An 11,400-nucleotide genomic window follows, 5' to 3' on the forward strand; every position below is an offset into this window, starting at 1 on the left:
ATCTCAAGATTTCTCTTTACACAACTCTTCCAGAGATTCTCTAATCTCAAGAGTTAAAACCATCCAAACAATAAAAGATCAGAAACGAGTACACCTGTTCGTGTAGATATGATCTTCAACAACGTAAACCAGTTTAGAATGAATTTTCTATATGAACTTCATCTTCTTGAATTGATCTTGCACACTTCTTTTTCCAAAAGTTGATTTTCAGCAGATATGTTCTTTCTATCTTTTTCAGAAAATCTTTTTCTCTTTTGCAGTAATGTGTATTCTAAAAAAAGTCTCTCTTGTTCGTGTAAGTATCTCTCTTTTTTTCTTCTTAAAAAAAACTTCAGTTTTAATCTTATTTAAAGATAATTTTCATGTGCAAGGAAACAGTTATTTCAGTTATATTCATAACAGAGATAATCTATTACCTGTGATGGTAATCTATTACCACGAGTTAGAATAACTGAACTAATTGTTTCAGCTCCTGTTTTAATCTATTACCTAACATGGTAATCGATTAACACGATGCCAAAATAACACAAAACTCACATTTTGAACAGAGGTAATCGATTACTTTAAAGAGGTAATCGATTAACACGATCCTTTTTCCTCTTGAAATCATCAGAACCAGTTTGGTAATCTATTACCACACATGGTAATCGATTAATCCAGTATCAATCAGTTTTTCAACATGAGTCAGGTAATCTATTACCAGTTCAGGTAATCTATTCCTTAACTCAGAAAAATTTCTGATGTTTTCAAGTTTTCATTTAAAGTCTCAAACACTCAGTAAATTAATACTTCATGTTCTCAACAATGAATGAAATAAGAAAAATGAGTATTATGATATTTTTACCTTCATGTTAATTACTAACTTTTAACACATAACAAACAAACACATACAAGCCTAATCTTTTAAACAATCAATACATTATCCTTTTGACATAGGCTTAAAATAAAAAGCAACATGAGCAAAACATCAAAACTAAAACTTCTAGGGAACATCTTCCAGATGTAGATTCTTCAATCTTCAACAATCTCCCCCTTTTTGGTTTTGATGAGCCAAACTCTTCATGTTGACTTTCACGATCATCATGTTGTTTTGTTTCACTTGTTTGTTTGAAATTTGAACTTGAATTTGAACCTGCATATGTCTAGAACAAAAACTTCCATACAAAGCATTATGCAGTTCTATTTCCATTTCTTTCTTATACAATACATAAACAACCATATAAACATTTAATCAGTTTCTCATGAATTTCTCCCCCTGTTTGGCTTAACCAAACCAAAAAAAAACAGAGTAAACAGAGAAATAACATGATACTTATGCAACAAAAACAACAAGCACTTAATAAGACTTTCATCATATAAGCATTAAAAATGTTCAGAAGCATACAAATACTACAACTATTACAAACTTTAAGTCTGAAATATAAATCAAAGTATTTATGCAGAACAAATTAAAATGCAGTGCCTAAAATGTAATGCATAACTAAAGTTCTTCAGGGTAGGGTATGTTCATCGCATCCAGTCGTTCAGATATAGATTCAAAACAAGCCTTCAGCTCTTGATAATCTCTTCTCTGAGTTTCTCTGATGTCATCTAGCTTTGCCAGAACAGATAGCTCAAAAGTAGAAAGAGGCTTGGGCTCTTCAGCACCTTCCTCTTCTTCAGTTTGAACTTCAGGTTGAGACGGCTCTGTAGTCTCAGCAGTAGGAACATCTTCCTTTGCTATCCAACCAGCATCTGTTTTCACTAGCTTCATCATTTTCAGAGCTCTATCCTTGATATCATGAACATCTCTGGTGACCTCTTTTGCTTCACCAGTTAAGGGAACTTTATAGAACACCAATACCTTGCTTATGAACACAGCATATGGACACTTGCAGTCCATTAACCTCCTTGTCTTTAGCATTATGTCTTCTACCACATATACCCAATCAACTTGAATGTTGTTCTTAAAAGCTGCGAGCAGTGCCATATCTTCTTCACTGATTTGTGCGTGATTGCTCCCCCTTGCTGCCAGAATCCAGACAATTACATAATGTAGGAGTCTATCTTCCATTCGTAGACCTCCAGCATTATATGTAATTTTCCTCTTTTCTTTTCTTTTGTATTCTTTATTAGCCTCCCAGGCTGAAACATCCCTCAGCATACTCATAAAAAACGTATCTTTATCTATTAAGAAATTTTTCATCTTTAATTCATTGAAGGTAGGTTTAATACCATTTCTGGTTAATCCACCAATCTTCAAAAATACATCAGCAGATAGAGTAACTTTTATTCCTTTAACTTCTGAAACCAAAGCACCATTTTCATCTTTTCCCAAATTTGAGTAAAAGACCCTAACAAGATCAGGGTAGTACAGTCCACTTAACCCAACAAATTTGCTAACTCCTTGACTAGATAACAGAGTAGGAAATGTAAAACCTTGCTCTATAAGCCAAGACGAGTAGAGTACCTTTGGAGCCACAATGTCTTTGCAAGCAAAAGACTCATTGAAAGTTTCCTCTTGAGACTTCCTTGTGAACCACGAATGAGAATATTCTTCTTCAGGTTCTGGACGAGAGGACTCTTGTTTCTTCTTTTTAGATGTACCTTGGCCTTGAGTAGTAGGACGAGGGTAATCTCTGTTGGCTATGTGCTTTACACGCTTTCCTTTGCCAAGACTTTCCATGAATGGGGCTTAGGGTTAGGTTTTGAAATAGATTTTGAGATAGAAAAGGGAACCAGGGGTTTCGTTCGTTTTAGTTTGAAGTAAAAATGGAGAGAGTTTTGAATTAATTTGAATTCGAAACAGATTTAAAGAGGGTTTTTGAGAGAAAAAAAAAAAACAGGGGTTCGCGTCAGGTAATCGATTAACCCAGTTGGTAATCGATTATCTCGCAACTGAAACAGGGTAATTATGCAAGTGAGTGAGTGGTAATCGATTAACCCGCATGGTAATCGATTATCACAGTGGGTATGCATCAGAAATTGCATCAAAGTAGCAGAGGTAGTCGATTACTGAAAATTGATAATCGATTACTGCTGTTGATTTTTCAGCAATTTCTTCATTTCTTCCAATGGTAATCGATTAACCCGATAGGTAATCGATTATCACAGAGAAATGTGTGCAGATACAGGGCATACTGTGTTTTGTGTGATTTCCTATTATGAGTGCACATACATCAAGTTTAAACCTATAAGTGCTTAGCAATTTCATGCATATTCACACAATCATACTTTAATTATGAGATTTAGGATAGATTGGACTCACTAATGATACCAAGATTGGTTCTTAGCTTGAAAAATCTTTCCTTTGGTAGAGGCTTTGTAAAGATGTCAGCAAGTTGATCTTCTGACATTATGAATTTGATGTCACAGTCTCCTTTCTCTACATGATCTCTGATAAAGTGATGTCTAACTTCAATGTGCTTAGTTCTTGAGTGTAGAATAGGATTCCTTGAAATGTTAATTGCACTTGTGTTGTCACACTTCAGTGGTATGTGATCAATCTTCAAACCAAAGTCTTGAAGTTGATGTTTAAACCAAATTGACTGAGCACAGCAGCTTCCAGCAGCTATATACTCAGCTTCAGCAGTTGAGAGTGCTACACAAGCTTGTTTCTTGCTCTGCCACGATATGAGACATTCTCCAAACGTGTGGCACGTTCCACTTGTACTTTTCCTATCCAATTTACAACCAGCAAAATCGGAGTCAGAGTAACCAGTTAAAGATGGAGAAGTACCTTTAGGATACCACAATCCAACATTGATTGTGCCTTTCAAATACTTCAGTATTTTCTTTACAGCCTTCAGATGTGATTCCTTTGGTTTTGATTGGAATCTAGCACATACACATACACTGTACATGATGTCAGGTCTGCTAGCTGTTAGATACAGAAGAGATCCAATGATCCCTCTATACATTGATTCTTCAACATCTTTTCCTGCAATATCACTATCTAGATAACAATTAGTAGACATAGGAGTATTTGATATCTTACAATTCTCCATATCAAATTTCTTTAACAGTTCTTTGCTATATTTAGTTTGATGTAGAAAAATTCCATTTTCCATTTGTTTGACTTGTAGTCCTAGGAAGAAGCTTAATTCTCCCATCATAGACATATCAAACTCCTTCTGCATATTGGAAACAAATTCTTCACAAAGAGATTGGTTAGTAGATCCAAATATTATATCATCAACATAAATCTGAATCAGCAGAATATCTTTTGATTTTCTCTTTATGAAAAGAGTTTTATCAACATTACCTCTTTGAAAGTCATGAGTTAGTAGAAACTTACTCAGCCTTTCATACCATTTCCTTGGAGCTTGTTTCAGTCCATACAAAGCTTTCTTGAGCTTGTAAACATGCTTAGGTAATTTGCAGTCAACAAAACCAGGTGGTTGATCTACATAAACTTCTTCATCAATTAAACCATTTAAAAATGCACTTTTCACATCCATTTGATATAGTTTGAAATCAAACACACAAGCAAATGCAAGTAAAAGCCTAACAGCTTCTAGTCTAGCAACTGGAGCATATGTTTCACCAAAGTCTATACCTTCCTGTTGATTGTATCCTTTGGCTACTAATCTAGCTTTATTTTTAACTATAACACCTTCTTCATTTAGTTTGTTTCTGAAAACCCATTTTGTACCAATGACATTCATATTCTTATTGAAAGGAACTAAAATCCAAACATCATTTCTTTTGAATTGATTCAGTTCATCATGCATGGCCATTATCCAGAATTCATCTTTTAATGCATGTTCCACACATAATGGTTCAATTTGAGAAACAAATGCCATATCATCACTTAGAAGATTAAAAGAGTGTCTAGTAGAAACTCCCTTATTTATATCTCCAAGAATGTTATCCAGAGATAGATCTTTGGGTTTCCTCCATTCTTTGGGTAGTGATGTGTCTTCAGATGGTGTTTTCTGCTGTAGTTCCAGTTTTTCTTCTTCTTGTGTAATACTGTCACCTATCTCATCTTCATCATTAAGAGATTTTCCTTTTTCAAGGATGTTAGTTTCATCAAAGGTAACATGTATAGATTCTTCAACAGATAAGGTACTTTTGTTAAAGACTCTATATGCTTTGCTAATTGCAGAATATCCAATAAAAACTCCTTCATCAGCCTTAGCATCAAATTTTCCAAGAGTGTCTTTTCCATTATTCAGAACAAAACACTTACAGCCAAACACTTTAAAATGTGAAATGTCAGGCTTTCTTCCTTTGTAAAGCTCATATGGTGTTTTCTTTAAAATAGGTCTAATCAAGATTCTATTTAGAACATAGCATGCAGTGTTTACTGCATCAGCCCAAAAGTATTTTGGTAAACCATTTTCATTTAACATGGCTCTTGCTAGCTCTATTAGAGATCTATTTTTCCTCTCTACAACTCCATTTTGTTGAGGAGTTCTAGGGACAGAAAAATTGTGATTAATACCATTTTCTTCACAAAAAGTTTGAAAAGATTCATTTTGAAATTCACCACCATGATCACTTCGCAAAGATTTAATTTTCAAGTCCTTTTCATTCTGAATTCTTTTTGAAATGATTCTAAAGGCTTTAAAAGCATTGTCTTTATGGGATATAAATGCAACCCATGTGAATCTGGAGTAGTCATCAATGAGAACTAAAGCATAAGTGTTTCCACCTAGACTTTTGGTTCTTGATGGTCCAAAGAGATCCATGTGCAAAAGTTCCAACGGTCTAGAGGTTGACATAACTTTCTTTGATTTAAAAGAAGCTCTAGTCTGCTTTCCCTTTTGACATGCATCACAAAGTCCTTGTTTAGAGAACTTGATCTTTGGAAGACCACTAACAAGATCTTTAGATGCAAGTCTATTTAACTGATCTGCATTTATATGTGCAATGCGTCTATGCCATAACCATGTTACATTATCATGTGATGTGAGACAAGAATTGGATGATGAATGCTCTAAGTCTAAGATGTATATGTTATTGACTCTTTTTCCTATAAGCAGGACTTCATTTGATTCCTTATCACAAACCATACAACATTGATTATTAAAAGAGATATTGTAATTTTTGTCACAAAGCTGGCTAATACTAAGCAGGTTATATTTGAGACCTTCTACATACAGGACATTTTCAATGAGAGTATTGGAATTGTTACCAACACTGCCTGAGCCTAGTATTCTGCCTTTGTTGTTATCTCCATATGTTACAGATCCTCCTTCTTTTTCCTGTAATGAGATAAATTTGCTTTTATCTCCTGTCATGTGTCTTGAGCAGCCGCTGTCTAAGTACCACATTGATTGCTTTGCTCTCAAGCACACCTGCAACACAAGTTATTCAATTTGATTTTGGTACCCAATGGATCTTGGGTCCTGGAGAATCAGTGAGTACATAATCTAATTTCTTAATCCATTTATATTTTCCACTAGGAATGCCAAATTTCCTTATCATGCATCTGTAGTAGTTATGACCAGATTTCATACAATAGTTACATGAGTGGGAATTAATGGATTTCATAACATTAACATTCTGTTTTTCTTTATCCTTTGCTTTTAATGCAGCATACAATGTTTCACAGTTCTCACATGGTGACTTTAGTTTAGAGATATCTGAAAGTAGTTTCCTGTTATCATTCTCTAAATCAGAAATTTTATCTCTCATGTGTGTCATTTTCTTTCTGTAAACATTATTTGATTTTTCTAATTTCTTTGCTTCAGCATACAGTTCAGCAAATGCATTTTGCAATTCATCATACGAGTCAATAGATGAGTCAGAATCATATACCTCATAATCTGAATTATGTTTGGTCATGAGACAGAGATTTGCTTCCTGATCCTCATCACTATCACTTGAAGTTGTTGAGGCATTCTCTTCCCATGCTATGTATGCTTTCTTTTTCTTTGATCTGAACTTTTGTTTCGTCTCCTCATTCTTTTTCAGGCTTGGACAGTCAGCTCTCATGTGTCCAGCTTTTCCACATTCAAAACATTTGAACTTTGGAGATGAGTTTTCATTCTTCTTGAAGGATTTCTTCTGACTGGAGAATCTCTTATTGTTGTTCTTCCTTCTCATGAATTTTCTGAAATTCTTCACCATTAGATTTAATTCTTCTTGTTCAGAACTTTCATTGCTGCTATCCTCTTCATCACTTGAGGATTCTTTTACCTTTAAGGCCAAACCTTTTGCCTTTTTATCTTTTTGTTCTTCATCAGCAATCCTTGACAGATCCATCTCATATTCTCTTAGCTTTCCAAATAACTCAGCACTTGTCATCTGAGCTAAGTTCTTTGACTCTGTAATTGCTGTGACAGTTGGTTGCCATCTTCTGTTTAGTGACTTCAGGATTTTGACATTTACTTCTTCTTCCACGAAGTCTTTCCCTAATCCTTTTAGGTGATTTATTATGTGAATGAACCTCTTTTGCATATCCATGACAGTTTCACCTTGATTCATTCTGAAGGTTTCATATTCCTGAATGAGTGTGTTCTTTCTAGCTCTTCTCACTTCTGGAGTTCCTTCATGTGTTACTTGGATTAAATCCCAAGCTTCCTTTGCTGTAGAACAAGCTGAAATTCTAAAAAATTCATCAGAATTTAGTGCAGAATGTATTATATTTAAAGCTTTTGCATCATTCTCTGCTCTTCTAATTTCACTTTGATCCCAGCTATCATATGGTTTCTCAATTTCTTTTCCTCCCTCTATCTTAGTGGGTATTTTGTAATCTGTGATTACAGCCTGCCAAATATTTCTATGAACAGATTCCATGAAAATTTTCATTCTAACTTTCCAAAAGGGATAGTTATCTCCACAAAACAATGGGGGTCTGTTTATAGAAGCACCTTCAGCAAACGGTAATTGATTACCAGCCATCTAACCTTTCTAAAGATCTAGTCTTGAATGTTTTACAAGATACAGCTCTGGTACCAATTGTTGGTCCCTACGGTTAGAATCTAGAAGGGGGGGTTGAATAGATTCTATGTTATTTTTCCTTTTCTTGTTTGCTTTCTAAATCTTTACCAAACAAATCTTGATTTAAAACAAACCTTTAAACATAAAAGGTAATTCAGAGTTATAAATGCACAGCTTATCCAACAAGATTTGAATAACAAGATATGTAAAGATTGAATTTATCAATTACCAAGAATCTTTAAAGTTCAGTTTCTGCAGATAATGTTTTTCTTCATACAACATTAATCAAGAAACTTATACAGAATGTAAAGAGTGTAAGGGTTAAGAAAATCATGCACCAAGATATATACTGGTTCAGCCATCCAAAGGCCTACATCCAGTTTCAGATTTAGATACACCTCTAAATCCAGTCAAATCCACTATTGATATTCTTTACAAGCACCCTGCACAAGCAATATCCAATCAATGAATTTAACAAGCAAATCTTGACACCTACAAGATTAACAAACCATTTCTTGACTCCACAAGAAACATATAACCCAAGAATATTGATCCCACAATATCCTACTTGAGAAAAACCTATCTCAAGATTTCTCTTTACACAACTCTTCCAGAGATTCTCTAATCTCAAGAGTTAAAACCATCCAAACAATAAAAGATCAGAAACGAGTACACCTGTTCGTGTAGATATGATCTTCAACAACGTAAACCAGTTTAGAATGAATTTTCTATATGAACTTCATCTTCTTGAATTGATCTTGCACACTTCTTTTTCCAAAAGTTGATTTTCAGCAGATATGTTCTTTCTATCTTTTTCAGAAAATCTTTTTCTCTTTTGCAGTAATGTGTATTCTAAAAAAAGTCTCTCTTGTTCGTGTAAGTATCTCTCTTTTTTTCTTCTTAAAAAAAACTTCAGTTTTAATCTTATTTAAAGATAATTTTCATGTGCAAGGAAACAGTTATTTCAGTTATATTCATAACAGAGATAATCTATTACCTGTGATGGTAATCTATTACCACGAGTTAGAATAACTGAACTAATTGTTTCAGCTCCTGTTTTAATCTATTACCTAACATGGTAATCGATTAACACGATGCCAAAATAACACAAAACTCACATTTTGAACAGAGGTAATCGATTACTTTAAAGAGGTAATCGATTAACACGATCCTTTTTCCTCTTGAAATCATCAGAACCAGTTTGGTAATCTATTACCACACATGGTAATCGATTAATCCAGTATCAATCAGTTTTTCAACATGAGTCAGGTAATCTATTACCAGTTCAGGTAATCTATTCCTTAACTCAGAAAAATTTCTGATGTTTTCAAGTTTTCATTTAAAGTCTCAAACACTCAGTAAATTAATACTTCATGTTCTCAACAATGAATGAAATAAGAAAAATGAGTATTATGATATTTTTACCTTCATGTTAATTACTAACTTTTAACACATAACAAACAAACACATACAAGCCTAATCTTTTAAACAATCAATACATTATCCTTTTGACATAGGCTTAAAATAAAAAGCAACATGAGCAAAACATCAAAACTAAAACTTCTAGGGAACATCTTCCAGATGTAGATTCTTCAATCTTCAACAATTTGTTGGTTTGGATGAGAGTTTCTGAACTCTCTGACTGGGATTAGGCTAGGCGCAGGTTGAGTGCGCCAGGCATGGAAGAGCTTAGGGCTCTCAGGTTGGGATTAGGCTGGGCGAGCTCAAGCTACGCCGAGCGTAAATATGTTAAAAGTTAAAATGTTAGATCATATATGTGTGATATATGATGTATGGTGCGGTGTGATTCATATGTATGCTTTGTGATGATACGTATGAATGTTTGAACATGTGTATGATTGTTGATCATGATGGTGGGCAGACCATTATGATGTATGATGCATTATTGCATGTGATGCCTTATGGCATGAGTCTAGCCTAGGACTTGAGGAGAGGAAAAATATTTTCGAACTGGAAGAGCTCACATAGAGTCTCTTGAGAGTGGTGCTTGGATAGGCCACTGATATATGAGAGTGGTGCTCTGGGAGGCCACTGGATTTGGGAGAGTGGTGCTCAGATAGGCCACTGGGTTGGGTGAGTCTCCTCTAAGTCCTTAGCTAGTGTTGGAGCGGGGTATGAGGTCGAGGGTTATTCCCTTAACCAAGTACTCGGGAAGGTGCGTGGATCCTTGCGGATAGTCGGTGGGCGAACTCCACAATTGACTTGGTTAATGCATGCCAAGGTCGTGGTAAGCCCGTACCCAGCTGTGCTATACCTGACGGTGGATCTGGACTTCCAATTGTGTAAGTGACATCATCCGAGTAAACCCGAGGGAGGATTATATATCCTGTTTAGCTGTGACCGAGCGGGCGCATTGGGCGTGAAAACGGTTGGGGTGGTTTCGGTAGGATGGAATGTCACTTATACAGCTCTATTGTTATGGAGATCTCCTAGGTGTATGCGTGACGACGCATTAGATGATTGATATGCATTGATATCTGTCATGAGATGCATTTATTGCATGATTATTAATATGATGAAGTGTGGTGTTTGACTTCATGATTGGTGGATTGTATTTTATGCATGAGTAGTATTGGATAGAGTGTATGATGTGACTCTATAAATACGATTGTGTAGTATAGATTATTATGATTCATTTCTGAATTCTAGCTTACCCTTCTGTTTCCATGTGGTGGAACTGCGATGATCATACTTGGTATGGGAGCAGGTCAGGGCTAGCTTGGAGTCGATGTGACCGCTGCGAGACGGGGAGTTTGATCCTCGTGTTAGGGTTACCATTTTAGGTAGCGATTTTTGTCTGTTTGACCGGCAATAGGAAATATTATTTTTGGGATGACTGTACATATATAGCATTTTATTTTGTATTTAAAGAATTTGGTTATTTTTATTCTTATCTATACATGTATGTATGAGTTATCCAATTTAATATTTTCCTTAGTTCACTAGTAGTAGTGCGATTCCACTAAGTGTAGAGACCTTGGCGGGTCGTTACAACACGAATTTGACTAACTTTTTTTTTCTCCATTTTTTTGGTGCACTTGCATTTCCAAACAACTTACCATTTGTACTTTGGAGGATGAAGAGGGGATTTGATGAGATTTTTTTTCTTCATATTGACACAATTTTTTTTAACCATTCAATGTTACATTTCAGTTTTTATTAATCAAGATATCACACATTTTTTTATACAGTGAGAAGTCGGTATAAGAGACTCGACTTCTTAATGAGGTTTTTTATTTTATTTTTTATTTTTTAATTTTAATTTATAAAAAAATATTTTTAATATATAAAAAAATATATTTTTAAAATAATCAAATACAGAATAATCTTAAATAAAATAATTTATAAAATAATAAATACACAAATTTAAATATTTTTCTTAAATTACTTTAAAATAGAAATCATTATAAAAAATTATAGTCAATCATTTTTTATTTAGTTAAATTTTTTAAGTTTGTTATAAAGGTTAATTTTTGTGTAATTTATTTAATGTATATTATTTTTTTG

This window comes from Cajanus cajan, chromosome 10 (assembly GCF_000230855.2).
Source record: "Cajanus cajan strain Asha chromosome 10, NIPB_CcT2T_4, whole genome shotgun sequence".
NCBI lineage: Eukaryota > Viridiplantae > Streptophyta > Magnoliopsida > Fabales > Fabaceae > Cajanus > Cajanus cajan.